Genomic DNA, 22999 nt, shown 5'->3' on the forward strand with positions numbered 1-22999 from the left:
AAACCCCCAGTATGCTTATACGCACACACACGCGCACACACACACACACACACGCACGCACGCAGAAAAGGACCAAGCAAACATAGAAAGCACTCCAGAATGGTCCGCCTTTATTATAATTAGTATGATCAGAACATTCATCTTGTGGTAGTAATTTCAATGTCACCTTGTCACACCGAAATCTTATATAACTGAAAACTAAGCTGCAAAAGACCACTTTATCAAACATCCCTCGGTGACTTGTGTTGCTATGGTTCTGCTACGGAGGTGACAACTTTCTCTCGTAGCTGTCGCTCTACGACTTGAGCCACGCCTCCAGTCCTGTGCTTTTTGCTGGTTATTTGGAGATAAGAGCATCGTGGGTGTGTCTGCCCAGGTTGCCTCTCGGCCACGGTTCTCAGCTCTCGGCTCCTGAGTGGGGCGGATTCTTCTGCACGCTCTGCCATGTTGAACTGCAATCCCTGCCCTGCCAATGAAGGGCCAAAGAGACAGGGACGACGTGCTTAAACAGAGCGAGTTCATGCAGAATGACAGGAGAGAAGGAGGCCCTGCGCCTGCCTTCCGGGGCTCCCGGGCCTGGTGGGAACCGCGTGGCATTTTTCAGTTGAGTCACGGTCCCCCCTGCCATATTGACCTTTGCTCTCAGTTCCCATTTTCTACCCCAAACTGCCTTACCAGTGCACATTAACTTAATATACTTACGGACACTTGCAAATACTTACAGATAATTATAAAAATAAACAATGACCAAAAAGCATTAAAGCAATGCTTTTAAAACTTATAAAACGAGGGAACTGGAGGGGAGGGGCGGGGTTGGAGAGGTGAGGGAGGGTGATGGGGGGGGGTGATGTGTACCGAGATGCACTGCACTCAGACCCTGACAGGCCAAGCTGAAAGCCCTTTGCACAACTGCTAAAGATAAGTTAAATCACGCGTGTCTGCTAAAGCTTAGAAAGACTTCCATTTCTTGTCTCTTCCAGGAGGACGTGCGAACGTAGCCAGGCCCCTGCCCAGCCGCTCTCCGCTCTGTCATTTTACGTAAGCATGTGGAGCGGGGACAGTCCCGTGTTAGCAGAGCCGCTGTCTTCTCCTCCTCTCCAGGAAGAATTTACACAACACACTCTGTTGTGCAACATTCACACATGTGTTTTTTGTTTTTAATTTGCTCCATAGTACAATAAGACGGTTAACATTAAACGCAAACAAATGCTGAAAACACGCACAAATTTGTACTTATCAGATCCAACTTCACTTCCCAACTCCTGTCTATTCGATTTTCTAATCCTCAGCGGAAACTGAACCGGGTGCTTGGGTAGCTAAAAGGAGTTCTCCAAATTATGAAAACAATAAATGCAAAATGAAACTAAGCAAACAACAACAACAACAAAAGAAGTTCTTTGCTGGAGCTGTCCCTAGTATACAGTAAGGGAGCATTAGGCAGAACAGCAGCTAAGCAGACGGCCCAAGGCTTAACCCACCGCCGCTCTGCCGTTAGCCTTCTGAGAACGCTGTGTCTTGTGAACCTCTCTGTGTTTTTGCTTTGTTGTTTAGGCAATGGAGTGTGAACATAATAGCCTTACTGATATAATGCACATAGAGTCATTAGGACAATGCGAGCAATCAATGACATTAGCTCCTTTTTATTACCTGCTCCAAGCTAGGAACTTTTCTGGCAAGAATGAAGTGGAAACAATTCGCCTCACAGAACGCCATTTTCAGCCCCACCGACAATAAGAGATGTACGTATTTTTACTCATAAATGAATGAACTTGTACTCATTGCTGTGCGGGCCTGTGGCATGACCAGAGGACTCGAGAGAGAAAGAAGGACACTTGGATTTCTGGGAGCTGGCTGGAGCGCTTGGCTCCATTTTGCGTTTGTGAAATGTTTTGCCACTGACAAAAGCAAACACTTAGGAGTAAGAATTGAAGCAGTATATCAATACTAGCTACTTGGTGGGGGACGCCAGAACTAATCACGCTATCTTGGGATGTGGTGGCGTCATACATCTTTTTTTTTTTAATGATAGACTAGAAGCATACAGGAGGCCCGGCCTTTGTGGGAAAGCAAGGCTTATGGCAGCAGGCAGGTGGGTCACGTGGACATCCTGGGCATTGTGCCCTGTTGGTGGACGGTATGGAAGCCAGAGGGCTCTGTTTTGCAAAACATCCAATAAATCCCTCCTGTAACGCGGGAAAGGTCACGCACGTCAGGCAGATATCCCAGGGATGGGTGACCTCATCTCCGAGTCAGTAACTTTCCTACAGAAATCCAAGGACTCCAACAGGAAGAGTGTGTGAAGCTGATGTTACCACAGATAGGATTACCACAGGCCAACGGTGGTGTGTGTGTTAGGAACCTGCCAGTCTTTGTTGCCATGCGATAGGAATGACACGGAGGAAGGGAGACTGTTAGGCCGCTATGGATAAAAGGTGTCTGACATGGAGGACCTGTGGCCAAAAGCACGTGTCCCCTGGCATCTCTTCTTCTCACCGTGCTCTGGACGCCTCCTCCGGTGCCTGTTCTTCCCATGATGCCTTGGGTACCCAGCCCATAAGAGAGCCATGGCTGCCCATGCACAAGCCGTCCATCCACCAACCCGTGCAGAGCCAGGGGAGGAGGGCGGGGAGGAGGAGCCTGTACCCCCAGCCCCCCCCCCCTCCCGAGGCCTCCCTCCCCACCCCCGGGGGGACCTGAGATCAACGTTTCAATGAACTCGCTTACCTTCAACACTGCCCTTGCCTTTGCATTTTTCAGTGGATGGAAAGCAAATGCATGCTCCTCCCAGCCGGTAGTCCCCTGTAATGGCCGGCTATGCTTTCCTTTTTCTAGGGATCTCTACGCCGCATCGTGATACAGGAGGCGCCGCGGAGCTGGGTAGTGTTTCAAGGAGCTGGAATCACGCTTCGCCCTATTTGCCTTATATGTCTTGGACCCAAGGTCCTGACGTGGAACGAGATCGCCCATGTCCACCTCAGCGCTCAGTCACACAGCCCGTCCTCAGCTTCCAGACTCCTCTCTGGGTCCTGCCGGGCCTCCCTTCGTGCAAAGTCTGGCACGTTCCGTAAGGGAACCCACGGGGCGAGGGCCACCCAGCAAGCCCTTGCAGCTCAGTGACCCCCGACCAGCTAGAGGGCGGGGTGGGGTGGGGGGGTGGCCTTTGTTACAGAGCACTTGGGAAAGGAAATCCGGGAGTCGTTTCAGAAGAAATCATTATCAGGGAATTTGACGTTTGGCAGGCAAACTGTGAGAGCTTAGTGCCATGGCCTTGTATAAATGTAACCACGGGTTTTAAGAGCTAAACCAGCCATGGTACCTTAAGAAACAGTGGTTTCTTGAGCTGTCGGCTTCCATGGCGCCCTTAGTCTCGTTGCGGGTTTGTTAAATTTGACACGAATATATGTCCACCCCGGCTACAAGCAAGTCCATGGAGGAAACGTACATATTTCAAAGTTGGCCTCAATTTAAATGGGGAAGGAAGACACACTCCCCTTGAGTAAAATTGAGTTATTGTTCTTCACATTACCCTAAAGGCAGAAAAAAAATATTCTCTTTATATTCTGTTTGTCTGAACTGGATTTAATCTGCCTTCCACTGAGCAGAGTGACTAAAACCCTAATAATGTACTGCCACCTACAGATGCAAGATAGGTCTGAAAATATCTGCTCCCAGCAAGAGAGACGAGCCTGGAATTCACACTAAAGACCCACACGTCGGAGCACGTGAATCACATAGATATGGCGGGTGAGAAGTGAAGTCTTGCTTACCATCCGTAATTACGATCTGCTTGTGGTTGGTGTGACTTAAGTGGAATTAGAACTCCTGAAGGAGTAGGTTCTCCAACTGTACCTCTCTCCTTAAGGACAATAAGCTGCCAATTCCTGTAGCTTATGTTTCAGGGAGAGGAGGAAATCTTTCACTCAAAATTTTGTGCCCACCAATATTTGCAAGAATCTGTGACGGTCTCCGGAGCCGGGAATGTCGTCACGGCCCTCTGGCTCAGCCACACCGACGGCTCAGAGCGATCCATTTCCGTGTGTTATGAATCGTGATTCTTCTGGACTCAGACCCGAAAGGCCTCAGACCTCGTTCCAACGTTATCTAGTGTGTGACTAATTACACACATTGCCTTGTTTTTCCGTACTTAGTTTTCATTCCATTTAATCCTCTTCTTCCTTTCGAAGAATGCAGAGGAATTTGTTCATACCTCCTTATTTTTCTTTTGCTCTTTCGAACAAGCCTATATTACAAGTCTCAAATGTTCACTTAGGAAATATAAACCATTCTACAGGGAGACAGTGACACAAATTCTCTTAAAGACTCAATTGAGAGTATCGCCCTAGAGAAAGAGAAACCATTAAATTGAATATTTCAAAAAATGTTACCGGGTTATTCAGGCAAGAAAGAGTTGTGAGCACAGTGGTATGGAAAGGGAGGTATTGCCGCTGGTCAGTAGCTTCAGAGGAGAAGAACCCAGATTCTTGAGTGAAGAGTATTCAGTTCTTCTCCTACAAAGAAGTGAATGTGCGCACACACACACACGTGCACGCACGCACACAAACACACACACACACACACACTGAAGTGGCAATGCAGAGGCCTGGCAGAGAGAGAAGGAAAGTAGAGAGTTAAGGGAGATGGCAGGCCTGAGCAGCCAAGAGCAAGCACAAGTTTGTTCCTAGGATTTTCAGGGTTTGGGGGGGGGGGGACAGATCAAGCAATGTGCAAGCAGTTAGGAGGATGGGAGGGGATGGAGTCATGTTCAGGTTATCAGGTTTTGTCTTCTTCTCTTTCTATGGGGAGGGGGGACTGGTTGGGGGAAGCTGATGCACAAAGCTGTGCCTTGATGTACAAGGCACAGTGCATATGCACGCAGTTATAAGCGTGTGCACAAGGAACAACGCATACACACGAAGCCCTAAGTAGGAGTTTGCTGCAAAAAGTTCAGGGGCAGGATGGGAGGGCCTCCCTTGAGCAGGGGCCTCGGCGTGGTTGGATCTAGCCACCAATGACCGCCACGAAGTGGCTCAGAGGATGTGGGTTTCCCCGGGGCGGGGCTGGGAGCCACCCATTCCAGCATCCTTCCCCTGGGGCTAACTTACCTGAGTCCTGGCCCTCGTCCACCCGCCTCCGCCTGCCTTAGCCGGAGCACTGAGATGACAGACACACGGCTTTACTTCCCTCATCCGCAGAGCAAACAGACCCGAGTCCTACGCAGTAGAGACCCATCACCAAACCCCCGCCACGTGGGCCTGGGCAGCGAACACCGTCCGCCCTCAGCCCTCTCACCACGAGACCTCAGTGATGGCGCAGGAAGGGCCCATGCGAACCTTCTCACAAAATGGGGGAGTTCAGAGTCTCAGCAAGGACCGCTGAGGCCAAGGACAATCCTTTTTCTGACTCCTCCCTTGTGGCGCTGTGGGTGGACCACGTTCCTGCCGGTTCTGGAGGATGTGACCTCCGTCACCACTGGCGGGGCCTGTCTTGGAAAACACACAGCAGGTGCAGACACCAGCCACCCAATGCCAGTCCTAATCCCAGGGAGTGTGCTGATCTTATCTAGAAAAGTAATTTAGCCTGTGAAGAACGTGGCTTCCACTCCAAACTATCCAGTCAAAAGCCAACCAAGTAAGCGAATGATAACCATGATGAATTACAATCTTAAGAAAGAAAGTCAAAGTACACTTTATGTTTTAAGAAGACTAACAATGGTCTTTCATTTTAATAACTTACATGAATTTTTTTTTATCTCCAGTTTTGTTAGATGGGAAAACTGAGACACAAGAAGACTGATTGTTTTCCAAGTTCACATAAGGTGGAAAATTTAGGAACTGGGACTTAAAGAATGCTGCTAAACTCTCAATGATGTGCTCTCAATAATTCCTATGATGACAATAATTCCATCATGGCATTTTGTTCGGGTCCAATCGATTTTCCATAAAAATATATGCTGCAAACAATTACTATCTTGAGATTATTTAGTATTTCAAAAGTCATGAAGTATAATTTTAATAAAATATTACCATTAGACCCCATTTAGTATTCTATCCAAGACATTCTTGTCCAGAATTCTTCTTTTCTTGTAATATCTTTGCTGGGGCTTGAACTTGGGGCCTGTCTGTTCTCGTTTGACTATTTCACTCAAGGCTGGTTCTCTGCCACTTGAGTCACAGCTGTACTTCTGGCCTTTGGTTGGTTAATTTGAGATGAAGAGTCTCAAGGACTTTTCGGCCGCGGCTGGCTTCAAACTGTCATCCTCAGATCCCAGCCTCTTACAGATATGAACCACTGGCACGCTACCAGGCTTGAGTGGTTGTCTTTCGTTTGTTTGTTTGTTGTTGTAGTTGTTGTTCAATACTAGAGTTTGCCCTCACCGTCTTGTGCTAACTTGGCCTGTGCTCTTTCATTGGAACCACACTCCAGCCCTTTTCTAATATTCTTGGACAGGGTCTCACGGTTTTGTGCCAATGGCCCAGCTTGCGTGTTGGTGCTGGGAGACACTGTCACTCGCTTTGTGCCAAGGCTGGCTCCAAGAAGTGTGGTTCTCTTTATCTCTAGCTCTTAGTTTGCGGGAAGGCAAGTGTAAGCAGGAACCACCAGGCCAAGCCAGTCCAGAATTCTTCAACCTTTGTGGCTGTAAGGCTTCGTTAAAAGTGGTTGTTTTATTCTGGAGATCATCGACATCTCATAGACAAAAAAGAATGGTAACATAGAAAACTAGACTTCAGGGGAATTCTTATACAAGATTCTTCACTTCGTTGTGCTGTGGTCACTGGGCAGCTCAAGTGGTTTATTTCACCTTGCCCAGTATGGCAACTTAAAAAAGAACAAATAAATACACAACATGGAGTCAACATCCTGCTAATGTAAGAAATGAGGACTAAATAAAGTAGAAAAAATAAATGCCAAGAAGAAAGATTAGCACAATGATATACGGAAAATAGCTCAGAAGCATCAAAACTCAGGAACGAACCATTCATCTCTTGTATTTTATTTTGCATTAACCTGTTGTATTTGTATTTTACATTAACTTTTACATCGTTCAGAATGACAAGCCAGGGCTGGGGATATAGCCTAGTGGCAAGAGTGCCTGCCTCGGATACACGAGGCCCTAGGTTCGATTCCCCAGCACCACATATACAGAAAACGGCCAGAAGCGGCGCTGTGGCTCAAGTGGCAGAGTGCTAGCCTTGAGCGGGAAGAAGCCAGGGACAGTGCTCAGGCCCTGAGTCCAAGGCCCAGGACTGGCCAAAAAAAAAAAAAACAAAACAGAATGACAAGCCACTCAGATAATTGAGCCGTGCAATTTCAACACATCAAAGAGGTTTGATTGAGGGATTTTAAAAAAAAATTCAACAAAAGAGAAAACTAGCAGCAGCGTGGGCAGGGAGCCCAGGGGTCTAGGCAGGGGGACTGAGCAAAGCCTTGCACGCCTGTGACCAGGGCTGGGTCTAGGAAGAAGTTCTGAGCAGGGCCTTGCACGCCTGTGACCAGGGCTGGGTCTAGGCAGGGGTGCTGATCGTGGCCTTACACACCTGTGACCAGGGCTGGGTCTAGGCAGGGGTGCTGAGCTGGGCCTTGCACACCTGTGACCAGGGCTGGGTCTAGGCAGGGGTGCTGAGCAAAGCCTTGCACACCGGTGACCAGGGCTGGGTCTAGGCAAGGTTGCTGAGCAGGCCTTGCACACCTGTGACCAGGGCTGGGTCTGGGCAAGGGTGCTGAACAAGCCTTGCACACCTGTGACCAAGGCTGGGTCTGGGCAGGGGTGCTGAGCAAAGCCTTGCACACCTGTGACCAGGGCTGGGTCTATGCAGGGTTGCTGAGCGGGCCTTGCACACCTGTGACCAGGGCTGGGTCTATGCAGCGGTGCTGAGCAAGGCCTTGCACACCTATGACCATGGCTGGGTCTGGGGAGGAGTTCTGAGCGGGGCCTTGCACACCTGTGACCAGGGCTGGGTCTGGGGAGGAGTTCGAAGCGGGGCCTTGCACACCTGTGACCAGGGCTGGATCTAGGCAGGGGTGCTGAGCGGGGCCTTGCACACCTCTGACCTGGGCTGGGTCTGGGGAGGAGTTCTGAGCGGGGCCTTGCACACCTCTTACCAGGGCTGGGGCTAGGGAAGAGTTCTGAGCAAGGCCTTGCACGCTTGTGACCAGGGCTGGGTCTAGGCAGGGGAGCTGAGCGGGGCCTTGCACACCTGTGACCAGGGTTGAATCTAAGTAGGAGTGCTGACCGGGGCCTTGCACGCCTGTGACCAGGGCTGGGTCTGGGGAGGAGTTCTGAGCAGGGCCTTGCAAACCTGTGACCAGCGCTGGGTCTAGGCAGGGGGGCTGAGGGGGGCCTTGCACACCTGTGACCAGGGCTGGGTCTGGGGAGGAGTTCTGAGCAGGGCCTTGCACACCTGTGACCAGCGCTGGGTCTAGGCAGGGGTGCTGAGCGGGGCCTTTCACACCTGTGACCAGGGCTGGGTCTAGGCAGGGGGGCTGAACGGGGCCTTGCACACCTGTGACCAGGGCTGGATCTAGGCAGGGGGGCTGAGGGGGGCCTTGCACACCTGTGAACAGGGCTGTATCTAGGCAGGGGTGCTGAGCGGGGCCTTGCACACCTGTGACCTGGGCTGGGTCTAGGAAGGAATTCTGAGTGTGGCCTTGCACACCTGTGATCAGGGCTGGGTCCAGGCAGAGGTCTGAGCGGGGCCTTGCACACCTGTGACTAGGGCTGGATCTAGGCAGGGGTGCTGAGCGGGGCCTTGCACACCTCTGACCTGGGCTGGGTCTGGGGAGGAGTTCTGAGCGGGGCCTTGCACACCTGTGACCAGGTCTGAGTCTAGGCAGGGGGGCTGAACAGGGCCTTGCACACCTGTGACCAGGGCTGGGTCTAGTCAGGGGAGCTGAGCGTGGCCTTGTACACCTGTGACCAGCGCTGGGTCTAGGCATGGGGGCTGAATGCGGCCTTGCACACCTGTGACCTGGGCTGGGTCTATGAAGGAGTTCTGAGCGTGGCCTTGCACACCTGTGACCAGGGCTGGATCTAGGCAGGGGGCTGAGGGGGCCTTGCACACCTGTGACCAGGGCTGTGTCTAGGCAGGGGTGCTGAGCGGGGCCTTGCACACCTGTGACCTGGGCTGGGTCTAGGAAGGAGTTCTGAGCATGGCCTTGCACACCTGTGACCAGGGCTGGATCTAGGCAGGGGTGCTGAGCAGGGCCTTGCACACTTGTGACCAGGGCTGGGTCCAGGCAGAGGTCTGAGCGGGGCCTTGCACACCTATGACCAGGGCTGGGGGTCTACTCAGGGGTGCTGAATGGGCCTTGCACACCTGTGACCGGGGCTGGGTCTAGGGAAGAGTTCTGAGCGAGGCCTTGCACGCTTGTGACCAGGGCTGGGTTTAGGAAGTTCTGAGCAGGGCTTTGCACACCTCTGACCAGGGCTGGGTCTAGGCAGGGGTGCTGAGCAAAGCCTTGCACACCTGTAACCAGGGCTAGGTCTAGGCAGGGGTGCTGAGCTGGGCCTTGCACACCTGTGACCAGCGCTGGGTCTAGGAAGTTCTGAGCGGGGCCTTGCACACCTGTGACCAGGGCTGGGTCAAGGCAGGGTTTCTGAGTGGGGCCTTGCACACCTGTGACCAGGGCTGGGTCTAGGCAGGGGGGCTGAACAGGCCTTGCACACCTGTGACCAGGCCTGGGTCTAGGCAGGGGGGCTGAGTGGGGCCTTGCACACCTGTGACCAGGGCTGGGGCTAAGGAGGAGTTCTGAGCGAGGCCTTGCACGCTTGTGACCTGGGCTGGGTCTGGGGAGGAGTTCTGAGTGGGGCCTTGCACACCTGTGACCAGGGCTGGGGGTCTACTCAGGGGTGCTGAACGGGCCTTGCACACCTGTGACCAGGGCTGGGGCTAGGGAAGAGTTGAGTGAGGCCTTGCACACTTGTGACCAGGGCTGGGTCTAGGAAGTTCTGAGCGGGGCCTTGCACACCTGTGACCAGGGCTGGGTCTAGGCAGGGGTTCTGAGCAAAACCTTGCACACCTGTGACCAGGGCTGTGTCTAGTCAGGGGTGCTGAGCGGGGCCTTGCACACCTGTGACCAGCGCTGGGTCTAGGAAGGAGTTCTGAGCGGGGCCTTGCACACCTGTGACCTGGGCTGGGTCAAGGCATGGTTTCTTAGTGGGGCCTTGCACGCCTGTGACCAGGGCTGGGTCTAGGCAGGGGGGCTGAACAGGCCTTGCACACCTGTGACCAGGGCTGGGTCTAGGCAGGGGTGCTGAGCGGGGCCTTGCACGCCTGTGACCTGGGCTGGCCCTACCACTACAGTTATTGGCCTGCGCGGCCCACCTGCCTCTCCCCGTGAGCTCCAGCATTCTCTCCTATGTCTCCAGTTCAAACCTCACCCCTAAGGCAAACTCAGACCTGTGGGTTGAAAGTCAAGGATTTTCGGTCTGGGCCCCCGGTCAGGTCTCCAGGGCGACTCAGGGAAAGACAGCGTTACGAAGGATAATCTGAGGAAGACATTCCCGGTGAGCCTGCCAACAGTACAGTTGACCCGATTCGTCAGTTTCAAAAATTAATTCCGAGGAAGCCTCTGACGGAATTGAAGGAAGAGAATTCAATTAATAGCCACACTAATCCGATGAAATCCCTAGACAGGGGGTTCTTGCTGTTCATATCCTTTTCTTTTTTTTCTTTTTCAATTTTATTTCCCTTGGCTTAGTAACTACAAAATTGCACTTCCACCAGTGATTATATTTCTTTATAATGTTCAATAACTAAGTATATTTGAATGTGTTTTATATGCACACCCAGTGACAAGGAGGGATGGTTTAATGTTAGTTTATTAGTCTGAATCTTTCACCATGAGTCTTCCTAAACTTCTTGTCCTTACTGAAAAATCCCCTGTCTACACGGCAAAATTCAAAGGCACCAGTACAGAACTCAACTAGGATTTCCTTCCAAGCAACCCAAGACAGGAAGGACTAACAATATGTTTCCTAGTAAGATCACCATGCTTTTGATCGTGTAAATAAAGATCTTCTAAAATACCTGCTGTGACCTGACCTGTGTAACTATCGCCTCTCTGTACCTCACCTTCTCAACAAAAATTAATGTCAACAAAAATAAAATACCTACTGTCTTCTTGAAACATGCTGAGAGGGGATGTAAAGTACTCTCACTACAAAATGTAAGGACACATATATAGTATATGAATTAACTCGATTTAGTCATCCCACAGTTCTGAGTAAATGCTAAAAAAAAAAAAACATAATAATGTGTTCTACACAACCAATACAATTTCATCTTTCAACCTAAGTAACATTGAGAAAGTTTGTTTAAAAATGAAGGAAATCTTTTAAAACTAACCAGCTAACTGTCGACCTACTGAGAATGAAGGTTCTGGCAACGTCAGGGCGGGAATTCTCTGCTTTGCTTTCCCTCTGGGGAGGACACACTTGTGTGGTCTGTGGCTGAGAACGAGATGCATTGGCTTAGAATTTGCAAGGCACTGTTTCCCTTTCCCCTTTTCCCACTGCGTTACGTGTTGACTTGGACGGGATTGTGTTGGCTGTGAGGCACAGAAAGGCACGCAAACCACCTTAAAACAAAACAAGCAGAGGAAAGCAGCGATTGTCTCTCCTCAGAACGTCCAAGGCTTCGGGCGGGGACCAAGCTGAGCTCGACCTCATCCCTGTCTTTATTCTGCTTTTCTGTCTGGCTTCATCTTTCAGCTGGTGGGCTCACACCAGCCTGCGGTCCAAACCAATGAAAAGCCCTCATCGCGTGCCCCTTCCCTAACCCCGGAGGACGCTTCTAGAGTACTGAATAGCAGCATGGGGAAGATCTGACAGGCAGCCTGCACTGGCTCCCAGGCTAGGAGAGGGACGCGCTAGACAAAGGCCTGCGTTCCTCTTGCATTTTTTTTAAATTCTCTGCAGAACCTGAAATGAGACAGAGAAGTAAGAACAATGCCGCCTTAAAACTTAGCAGCTGACAAGGGTTCCTGCCAAAATAAGGACGGCGCTGTCCCAAACTGCGAAATCCATCACTTCCAAGTGCAATTTGGATTTTCAGTAAACTTGAAATTAACTGTCCCATCAATTAAGCATCAAGAAAAATGATTTAACTTGATTCCTCACGTGTTGGCTGATAGGCACACATCATTATATATCTCTACAGATACATTCATAATTCTAGGTAGAACTAGTTTAGGTGAAATATTCTTTGCTTCTTAGTCCTTGGTGTAAGTGATCGCAACCTAGAATTTTTTAAGTGTCATCTCTGTGGTTAGAATAATCCACACAAATAAATTCAACATGCAACTAAAGTAAATTAATTCCATGTTTGATCTAATTCACCCAAGTTACTGCGTGTGTGTCTGTGTGTAAGTGTGTATGTGGACTGGAAATCGAACCCAGGACCTTCCCCCTGCATGCGGCGCTTCTGTATTCTCAGTTCTGGAATTTTTGTTGTTGGGTTATATAATCCAGGCTGGCCTTGAACCCACCATGCCCTGACTCTGACTTCAAAGTGCTAGGATTATGGGTGTGTGTTATCATGCCTGGACAGAAATCATTTTTATTTAGGTATTGTCTCATAACCTTGGCTTTCTGTCATCTTTGTGATATGGTCCAAATCATTAATACATGTTGATTCTGGTACTATTTTTGTATTAAATAGCATAAATAGTGGAAAACAAAACCATTTCTCACAAAAGCTTCTTTAAATTTTTCAAACTTAGCCGGGTTCTGGTGGCTCACATCTATAATCCTAGCTACTTGGCAGGGTGAGATCTAAAGATTATGGTTCAAAGCCAGCCCAGACAGGAAAATCCATGAGCTTCTTATCTCTAATTAACCACCAGAAAACTAGTGGAGCTGTGGATCAAAGTGGTAGAACACTAGACTTGAGCAAAAAAGCTCAGGGACAGTGCCCAGACCCAGCGTTCACATCCAGAACAGGCAAAAAAAAAAAAAAAAAAAAAAAAAAACTAAACTTAGGGTAGTGAAAAGCAATTTTTTTCTGATACTTTTCTTTTCATTAAAACTTTCAAAAAATGTTGGTGTCAGTACTGAGGCTTGAACTCAGATAGTAGTTTTTCTACTCAAGGTTGGCACCCCTGCACTTGAGACAGCGTTACTTCAAGCTTTTTGTTGTTTAATTGGAGATACGAATCTCACAGAATATTTCAAACGAAGAACCTCAGCTCTCAGCCTCCTGAGAAGAATTACAGGCACGAGCCACCAGCCTAGCTCAAATACTTCCTTATCTTGCTAATAGTGTTATCTCTTCCAATTAGTTTTTAAATGTACACAACAAAGGAATGAATAGAGTGGTGGAGATTTGGGTAGAGTTTATTATTCCTATAAAACTTTCACAAATTGGCACCCTTCTTAATTGCCCCCTCTGGTTTCCGTAAAGCGTGCGTCAAAAGAGTTTTTGAGATGCTGAGGTTGAAAGACCTTTTGAAATATTTCATTTCTAAGTGGAGTCAAAAATAGGCATGTTTGCTTAAAAAAAAAAAAAACCTCCTCACAAAGAAGCTTGCCTCAGAAAAGTGTTCTTCAAAACTGTAGACAGTTCTTTCAGAAAGTCTCTGTTGCAATTCACAGAGCTTTATTATTCTGGACTCCCGGCGTGAATTTCAGTCCTCACAGCGTGAATTTCTTTCCAAAATTGTTTAATGACTTTTAAGATTGCATTTCTTGCTAAGCCTTGTGAGCCTCTGGTGTCAATGTTTGCCTTGTGGTTTCTGGTATTTCATTCACTTTTGCGGTTTGGACGTTGATAAAAACAAAAGCCAGGGCGAGGCGATTGGCTTTTGGTAAAATAGGAGCCAGTCCAACTCAGAACCCTGCAAACACAGGTGTGATTTCACCACTGGAGTGTTTCTTCACTCATTTTCTGAGCTTGCTAATTACTGGCCGCAGTGTAGCTGGTGTAGAGAAGGGGTGGACAGGGCAGGAGAGGGGTTTGCAGGGAGGGGAGGGCGTGGCCACGCAGGTGAGGACCTGACCTCACAGTGCGGGAACCTCCCACCATGCACAGGAGGAGAAGGAAGGGAGGGCGGGAGGGAGGGAGGGGAACAAGAAAGGAAATGAAAATAACTTTGGCTTCCTTTTAGTCCGCTGTGCTGCCTGGAGGTTCGATCTAATTGACCAAGCTTAGTTTTAAATATTAAAAGTATTTCTTCCCACCTGGAACCAAGTAACATCTCAGTGTTCTTAGACCCTGGAGCTTGTTGTTATTATAGCAAAGTACTAACGATGTTAAAATTCAGGTTGTAGCTTAAGCTGTGCTGTGTCCACGAGGGACAACCAACAGGGGATCTACACACAGGAGAGTCACGCCTCAGCGTGGTGGAAGGCGGCGCTGCACTCTCCTGCAGTGGAAGGGGAGGAGAATACAATAAAGTAGGTCCTGTGCTTTCACAAGCATTTACCTAAGCTGAGCTTCCTCCCTCCCGTCCCTTCCCTCCCCTCTCTCCTTCCCTTCTTACCTCCCTCCCTCCTTTCTTTCTTTCTTTCTTTCTCTTTCCTTCCTTCTTTCTACCTTCCTTCCTTTCCTTCTTTCTCTCTTTTTCTTTCTCTTTTCCTTCTTTCCATCCTTCTTTCTTTTCTTTTTTTGTGTTCTGGTCCTCAAGGCCTGAGCACTATTCCTTAGATGTTCTACTCAAGACGGGTGCTCTACCACTTGAGGCACATCTCTGCTTCTGGCTTTTGGATGGCTAATTGGAGATAAGAATCTCACAGGCTTTCCTGCCTGGGCTGGCTTCAAACCATGATCCTCAGATCGCAGCCTCCTGAGTAGCTGGGATTACAGGCGTGAGCCACCAGCACATGGCTTCATAATACTCTTTATCTGTCTAAAGTCCTTATATTTCTCCCCTCTACACATGGCCATGAACATCTGGTTCAGGACTTTGCCTCCACCTGAACCCTCTTAGTCTTTTTTGATTGGTTCTAGAATCAAAAGAGACAGTCAAGAAAAAAAATAGTTCACACTCACACTGAAATAATTTGATGAAAGTTTAACCCAGGGACTATTTGCCAAAACAGGCGTAGGGTGTTGGGGAATCCAAAGAATGTCCCGTACTCAGGTGAGTAAGAACCACCATTGCCCTGGAGGTGAGCATTCACGTGGGCACAGCCACCAGGGGGGGCAGCTTAGAGATTACTCAGGAAACCAAGCACAGAACACAGATGCAACCATGCCCCTCCTGGGCATTTATCCAGAACATCACCAGTCAGGAAATGGTAAAGATGCTTGCACACCCATGTCCATTGCTGCACTATTATTCACCTTACAGAAACAGCCCAGATACTCCACAGCAAAGAACAAATCAGGAAAATGTGGGGTGTCCGTGCTTTGGGAAGATCAATGTATCATTTGCGGGTAAATGGATGGACTTGGAAACATTTTGTTAAGTGAAGTAAGTCAGACTCAGAAACCAAGAATGCATGTTTTCTCGCATATGCGGAATTTAGATCTGAATTACAAACCTACGGGGAAAACACATACAGGGTTATGTGCTTATATACATAAACATATTGACTAAAGTATAATGCATGCAGGAGAGGGTTGCAGTGGTGTAACTCCTTTGAACAGTAATTTATAGTTAACAAATTAGCACATGAAGCTGGAACACGTGGGGGGGCAGACCAAGAGGAGGGGGGCGAGCGAGTGGAGAGAGCAAGGTGTGACAAGGTAGTCAGGACACTCAGTGGACACAGGTGAACATGGAACCGGGGCCCCTGAGGAGGGGTGGCGTTGGGAGAGTTGGGGAGAAGGATGGAAGGGGCAACAGGGATCACGATGCACTGTACCCACACACTGACACACTGACAGGCTGAATCAAACCTCACACAAGTACTTAAAGATCAGTTTGTAAATGTTTGGATAGAAGAAGCACTGTTAGCACTCTAAGGCAAAAGGAAGGCCAGAAGAGAGCAATTCTTTGGGTCCTGAAGGAAGGGATATGAAATGAAAACTGTTAAGGGTCTCCTATGGAGTACGGTCAATCTAACGTGCCCCGACAAGAAGCATCAGGGAGAAGCCCCTGACGTCACCCGCCCTTCATTTGGGGATGTCTGGAAACCCCCACCGAGAGGGCATGAAAGCCTGATCCGTTTGTGCCATGGAGGCCAGTGTTCCGTGGCGGGGAGAAGGTAGCAGGAGGCAACAGGAGGTTGGGAGGGATTTAGAAGTTGAATATAAAGTACTGCTAGAACCTAGCACTTAACAAAACATAGTTGATCTCCACTTTTTCTTTTCTTATTCCTTAGCCTGCCTTCACATTCGGAGAATGGTCCTAAATACTTCTCCCTGCAGGAAGAACAGTCTCAGCACCACAGGCATAAAGGTGAAAGAGATTTAGTATGACCCATGTAGTTCATGTTTCTTTATGTTCGCCAGTCAAGGTGACTTCAGTAGCCATAACCAAAAAAGACTCTACCTCCGCCATGACCTCCGTTCCGTTCCGCAACCAGGGCCCGTGCTCACTCCGTGGTTCACGGTGCCCTCTTCCCTCCCTCAGCTCTGCCTCTCGGGGGCCTCCAGCCAGAGATTCCGCCGTGACCGGTTTCCGTGTGCACACTCTGATCATGGGGCAGAGCTCAACGTGGAGAAGTGACTGGAAGAGTGGAAGCTATTAAATGGAAGCGGCAGCTAAGACATGGCATCTCAGAAATCCCAGCCCACCGGAGACTAAAAGTCAGAAAGGGAAATCCATCTTCATGCAAGTGACATTGTTTCCAGATCAGCAGAGATGCTAATTGTTTTATGATGGTGACTTTTACACTTCCAGAGGCACCGAAGCCTGAAATCTTGCACACCTATCGGTACTCTGACCGTGGTTTATGGCATTGCTTCACATCCGACTTAACTCAAAGCGCAACTTGCCAAAAGTCAGAAGTCCCGAGCTCGGGCCCCCGTTGTGTTTATCCAGCTCGCGATGGGTATTACCATTGGCGAGAGGTATGTGTGCAAGGGTAGCTCTTAATTTGAGAGGATTCCCACATCTCTACTGAGCAAACCCAGGATCAGAGCACTGAAACATCTTTGTACAAACACATTTTAAAAGTTGAACGATGAACTTGAACGATGATCAATCAAGATGCATGTGACTCACAAGCTTCCATGTCAAGTGACAAGAAACCCATTTGCACAATTACACCACGTATTAAAAATAACTGATTCCTATGAACTCAGAGACACTGTCCACTTTGTTGCTCTTCATCTGATTCCTCATACCCACCCGGTCTTTCTTTCAGCACTCTCCCAGAATCCTCTGAGCCCGTCTGAATAGTTCCTTAAGGAAGTTCGTGAATGTTTAGTCCCATGTTACTTCTGGGGAGTTCTGAATTAAGCATGAATATAACAATTGAAATACAAGGTAAAAGAGGCAGCCTTTATCCAAATGGAGATTCTTGTCCATGTGGATTGGCACCTAATGACAATGACGGAAGTAACAAGTTCATGTTACGTTCTCGCAAAGCTTCTTAAGTAGAAGTGCCTCGAAATATTAAATATGGTCTGGATGCGTATCAAGTATTTACCATCCTAGGTATGAATGGTGACCAGAAGGCGGTGGTCTCAATGCAAGATCAGCCAGTGAAATTAGTTCCAGTCAACTCCTCTACTAATAATCTGTGTGTATATGTGTGTGCACGTGTGTGTGTGTGCATGAACGCACCCATGCACATGCGTGCCAGTCCTGGGGCTTGAACTCAGAGCCTCTGCATTGTCCCTGAGCTTTTGGGCACAAGGCTGATGCTCTACCCCTATGAGCCACAGCTCCCCTTCTGACTTTTCAGTGGTTAGTTGAAGATGAGTGTCACCGATTGTCCTGCTCTAGCTGGCTCTGAACCACCATCCTCAGATCTCACGCACCTGAGTAGTAGGAGGATTACAGGTGTGAACCACCAGTGCCCGACTCCAGGAATCGTATTTAAACCACTTCCCGTCCTCATCCCTTCGCCTTCTGTCATCGGCAATCGCGCACTACGACTGGCCTCAAGGGGGCCCCTCAGAGAAGGCACGCTGAGCCCAAAACACACTATAAGGGGCCAACGGGGCCCCGTGCTCAACTTTCACAGGGAGCATGCGTGGAGAGGAGCCACTATCACAAAGTAGAAATGCTCAGGGCCAACCCACCAGGCCATGACGGTCTAAGAAGAAAAGACCCATGGTTCCCTTTGACTAGCTTGTCTTTACATGTGGTAAGGATCTTTTCATTCTGTGATGGTTCCTGAGTGGAGCCGGGCTCTAATGGACTCATTTCCAATTCCCACGGAACGTAACTGAACTCTTCACAGGTGACAGGAAGAGCCACGGGAATGGAGCAATCGTGCGGGTAAAGGATAATGCCAGGATCACTAGAAATAGGTGGGAGAGATGGGACACCAAACTGGAAGTGATACAAGCCTAGTCTACAGGGACTGGCGTCACGAACCTAACGGGTTGCATTTTCACCTAAGACTTCTCTTGTATCATCAACCACTTAGAAATGTGCTCGCTTCCTCTCGGAGCTTCCTCTGCTTCTCTGGTTTCGTTTACTCATCGACAGGAACTGACATCACTTGGAGCCAGGACGCCCAGGTGACCGGTGGCCCCGCCGAGCGGTGTGGACGTGGTTTCTCTTAGAGCGAGGTGACAGCACTTCCTGGAAATCACGGCTTTGCCACAGAAGGCGCCGAGCAAGCGTGGGCTGCATCAGCTCAGACTCAAAATGAGTCCTGGGGGGGCCAGTCCCCCCCCAGCCCAGAGCCCTCCCGCCCTGGCGATGGAGGCCAGCACACCCACCGCGCCCTCCCTCCTCCGCCCTGCTCTTCTGTCTGTGTTGCTAGGCAGCAGGGGGAGGAGCAGCTCTCCCTCGAGCTCCCAGGCAACGGGAGGGGAGCAGCCCCTTTCCACGGCGTGTCTTCTTGCACGGGGGCCTCGTGCTCTCGCCTGGCTTTGTCCTCCAGGCTGGTCCTCCACCGCGCCAGCCCCAGCTCCTGCCTGGGTGGGCACAGGACTTTCACAGCCCTTCCCGCCCTGGCCCCCGCCCTTCATCCTCAGATCCCAGCCTTGTTACGATTACAGGCGTGAGCCACGGGGGCGGGGGGGGGGGCTCAATACCACTCACCAACCTGGCTGTAGCCTCACCACGCACCATGGATTTAGTGAAAAGCATTTCGCGAGCAATGGTGACATTGTACCCTCCCAACAGCAGATCCGATGCTAAAAACGCGAAAATGCGAAGCGAGTTATTGCCGCTCACGGTGCGTCATGTGTGATTTACTGCCTGTATACACATCTTAAAAGCGTTTTCCTGTCCAGTGCCAGTGGCTCACGCCTGTCATCCTGACTACTCGGGGGGCTGAGATCTGAGGATCGCAGTTCAAAGCCAGCCCGGGCAGGGACGTCTGTGTGGTTCTTATCTCCAATTAACCACCACAAAGCTGGAAGCAGAGCTGTGGCTCACGTGGTAGAGTGCTGACCCTGAGTAAAAAAAATACCCAGTGAGATCTCAAGGCTGTGAGTCCAATCAAGTATTGGTGTATGAGATTTTGGTAATAAATCAGAGTTTTGACTTACTACAAGACTACACATGAAAATCATCACATTTCACACTTGAACACCGACATTACGTGACTCCGCGTCGAAGGGAAGAGCAAATACACATTTGTTTTACAGAAGTGACTTGTGAAATTATATGTAGCAAAGTAAATCTCTCCTCACGACAATGGCACAAGCTTTGAACACAGGGGCTGAAGGCAGGACTGGTTTGAACTCACTCCCGGCCTGCTTGCCTTGCCCATTCACTTACTGGCTAGGCTAGTGCTCTACTGTTGCAGCCAGGCCTCTAGCCCAGCTTTTTGCTGGCTGTTTTAGGAAGGAAGACGGACGCTTCAGCATTTCTGCCCCGTTTGGCTTTGAACCACAGTCTTCCAGATTCAGCCTCCTAAGTAGCTAAGATTACAGATGTGAACCTTCAGTGCCTGGCTAGGAATTCTTTTATGAATTATATGCTAAACCTGTAAACATTTGAAAAAAAAAAAAACAGTCTATACAGGACACCATTTATCTTGGCATGGCGTGTAGAAGGTTTATTGATCAATCCGAATTGCAATAAATGACTTCTTAGTTTTCCTTTATTACCAGCTAAAGAGTGGCTCATCTTAGTGTTGTTTCGATGACTAAAGCAGGATGTGCTACTTCTGTATTTTTTCCTAATTAGTATCCTAGAAATGTAACCCATAATTTCGATGAGCTTTATTACCCAGGAAAGGGTGATTCTAAAGCGCAGACCTGTTTTCTAGTTTTAACATTAGCTTACTCTTTGCTTCCACCCAGTGGGCACCTGCTGATGTAGCGAGTCTTAAAATCATTTCCGTGAAAAACATGATCTCTTTGGTTTCCACAGCATATGGATTTTGTTTCTTTTGTTCAGGTACATCAAAATCATCATCGTTTTTGTTTCTAACCTAAGGAATGAAGCGAAGACTTTAAAACCTATGCTAACATGAAGATGCTGGCCTGTCTTAGAAGATTCCGGAGTCCTGTTTCCCAGGCATACTCGGCCACACGACAAAGTCTCGATGCACGCATTTACAAACGGTGACAGGCGTTTCATTGACACTCTCCTACTGCACATGAGGGCAGCTCTTCAGCTGAACTGGAAGTCAGCCAACTCCCAATAGTGGCTCCTATCCATGGAACATGCTTTGTTTTAGTTAGCCTCAAAAAAAAAAAACATATTCTCACAGTGCACACTGCCTATAATCTTACCTATTCAAGAGGCTGGGAACTCAAGATCACCACTGAAGACGGCCATTCAGAGCCAACCCAAGCAGGAAAGTTCTTGAGATGCTTACCCCCAGTTAACCACCGAAAAGTAGAGTTGCGGCTCAAGCGGTAGAATGCCTACCCACCCACCTACCCCAAGAGCAAGCTAAGGGATGGCACCCAGGTCATTAGTTCAAGACCAAGTTACCAGCACACACACACACACACACACACACACACTTAAACTCTCCAAATTTAACATTTTTTCCATAATAAGCACAATGCACATTTCTTATAAGAAGAACAGTTGTGGTGTGGTATAAGACATGTTTTAATTTGTTCTACTTAAATGTACTCATGGAAACTCTTTGATTTAACTCATGCCTCACTTACCTTCTCTCTCCTAGAAAAATCTTCAGAGTTTTTTAATTGTTGATATTCTACAATATTAACAACTCATAATAAGTCAAGGGTATTGGGCGAGTTGAGTTGCTATCACAAAATAAATACCACAGTGGTAAGACGATGGAAATTAGGGATTAGATTTGGTCCCTGAGAGCAGGGACTAGATCAGTGGTTTCCTTTGTGCCAAAGACCACCTTCTCACTGTGTCCTTAGCCTCAAATGGTGTGTGTGTGTGTGTGTGTGTGATATCTCTTTTTTCGCCAATACTGGGGCTGGCACTCAGGGTGTGGGCACTATCCCTGACCTTTTTTGCTCAAAGCTGGTGCTCTACCACTTGAGCCACAGCTTCACTTAGGGTTTTTTGTTGACTAATTAGAGATAAGGGTTTCATGGACTTTCCTACATGGGCTGGGTTGAAACCGTGATCCTCAGATCTCAGCCTCCTGAGTAGCTAGGTGACCCCAGGGCTGTGCGTCGATGAAATTAATTTTGATCTGCGTGGCATCCTGAAGCGTTTTCTTGTTATCTGTGATGGGGAATCCCGCCTTCTTCCTGACAGGACCATGCCCTCCCCTGGGGAGGGAAGGAGGTCAGGACTCTGCCCTGACCACCCTTTAAAAAGAGAGCACTCTTTTCTAATTCTCTGGGAATGTGGCAAAATCACATCTCTAAAATCTCTAAAATGACTTGTACTTTGAGACCACTGATGTGGAGGTGCAGAGAGCCAAGGACTCGCCCATGTGACAGGGTTGTTGTGTGAGGACCAGCACCAAAAACAAACAACAACAAAAACAGGGCTGGGGATATGGCTTAGTGGTAGAGCGCTCGCCTCATATCCATAAAGCCCTGGGTTCGATTCCCCAGCACCACATATACAGAAAACGGCCAGAAGTGGCGCTGTGGCTCAGGTGGCAGAGTGCTAGCCTTGAGCAAGAAGAGGCCAGGGACAGTGCTCAGGCCCTGAGTTCAAGGCCCAGGACTGGCCAAAACAACAACAAAAGGAAGGAAGAAAATGGACTTGTTCAAGTGGTTTTAATTACAATACACGTCCATGCCCTTTTCTGCGGCTGGTACACGAGACTTACACGACGGTGCCTTAACGCATTACAGGAAAGACGGACTGGGGGCAACAATTCCTAAGGGAAGCATCGCGCACACTCTGATGACTGGGGCCCCAGGGAGGGCACAAGCAGGTGCTGCTCACCCGAAGACATGAGGAGGCAATCGGACCTGTGGTCACCTCTTAAATAAACAAATGCAGGATACAGCGCGTGGAAAAGCACGGCCGGAGCCCAGTCCCGGGCGGGCTCAGCGAGCAGGGGGGGCGGCGCCATGGCGCATGCGCAGTGCAAACCCACGGTGCGTGCATGCGCAGTGCAAACCCACGGCTCATGCGCGGTGCAAACCCACGGTGCGTGCATGCGCAGTGCAAACCCACGGTGCGTGCATGCGCAGCGCAAACCCACGGTGCGTGCATGCGCAGTGCAAACCCACGGCGCGTGCGCAGTGCAAACCCACGGTGCGTGCATGCGCAGTGCAAACCCACGGTGCGTGCATGCGCAGCGCAAACCCACGGCTCATGCGCGGTGCACAGCGCGCAGCCGGCGCCCGGTCCAGGGTGAGGCCTGCGTGAAACCAGCCCCGTGGTGCCCACGCGGAAGCCAGGCCGCGGGAGCAACTTCCGGCCCCTGACCCGCTGGGCTCGGAGGAGGAAAGGCAAGCCAGCGACTGGCGCCGCGGCGCGAGCACGGGGCGGGGCGCACACGCGCGCGCGCACGCGCACTTGGTGAACGGTCATGCCACGCCCCCCGCACACACGCACGCGCACACACGGGGAGAACACG

This window comes from Perognathus longimembris, chromosome 9, assembly GCF_023159225.1.
Source record: "Perognathus longimembris pacificus isolate PPM17 chromosome 9, ASM2315922v1, whole genome shotgun sequence".
NCBI classification, from domain to species: domain Eukaryota; kingdom Metazoa; phylum Chordata; class Mammalia; order Rodentia; family Heteromyidae; genus Perognathus; species Perognathus longimembris.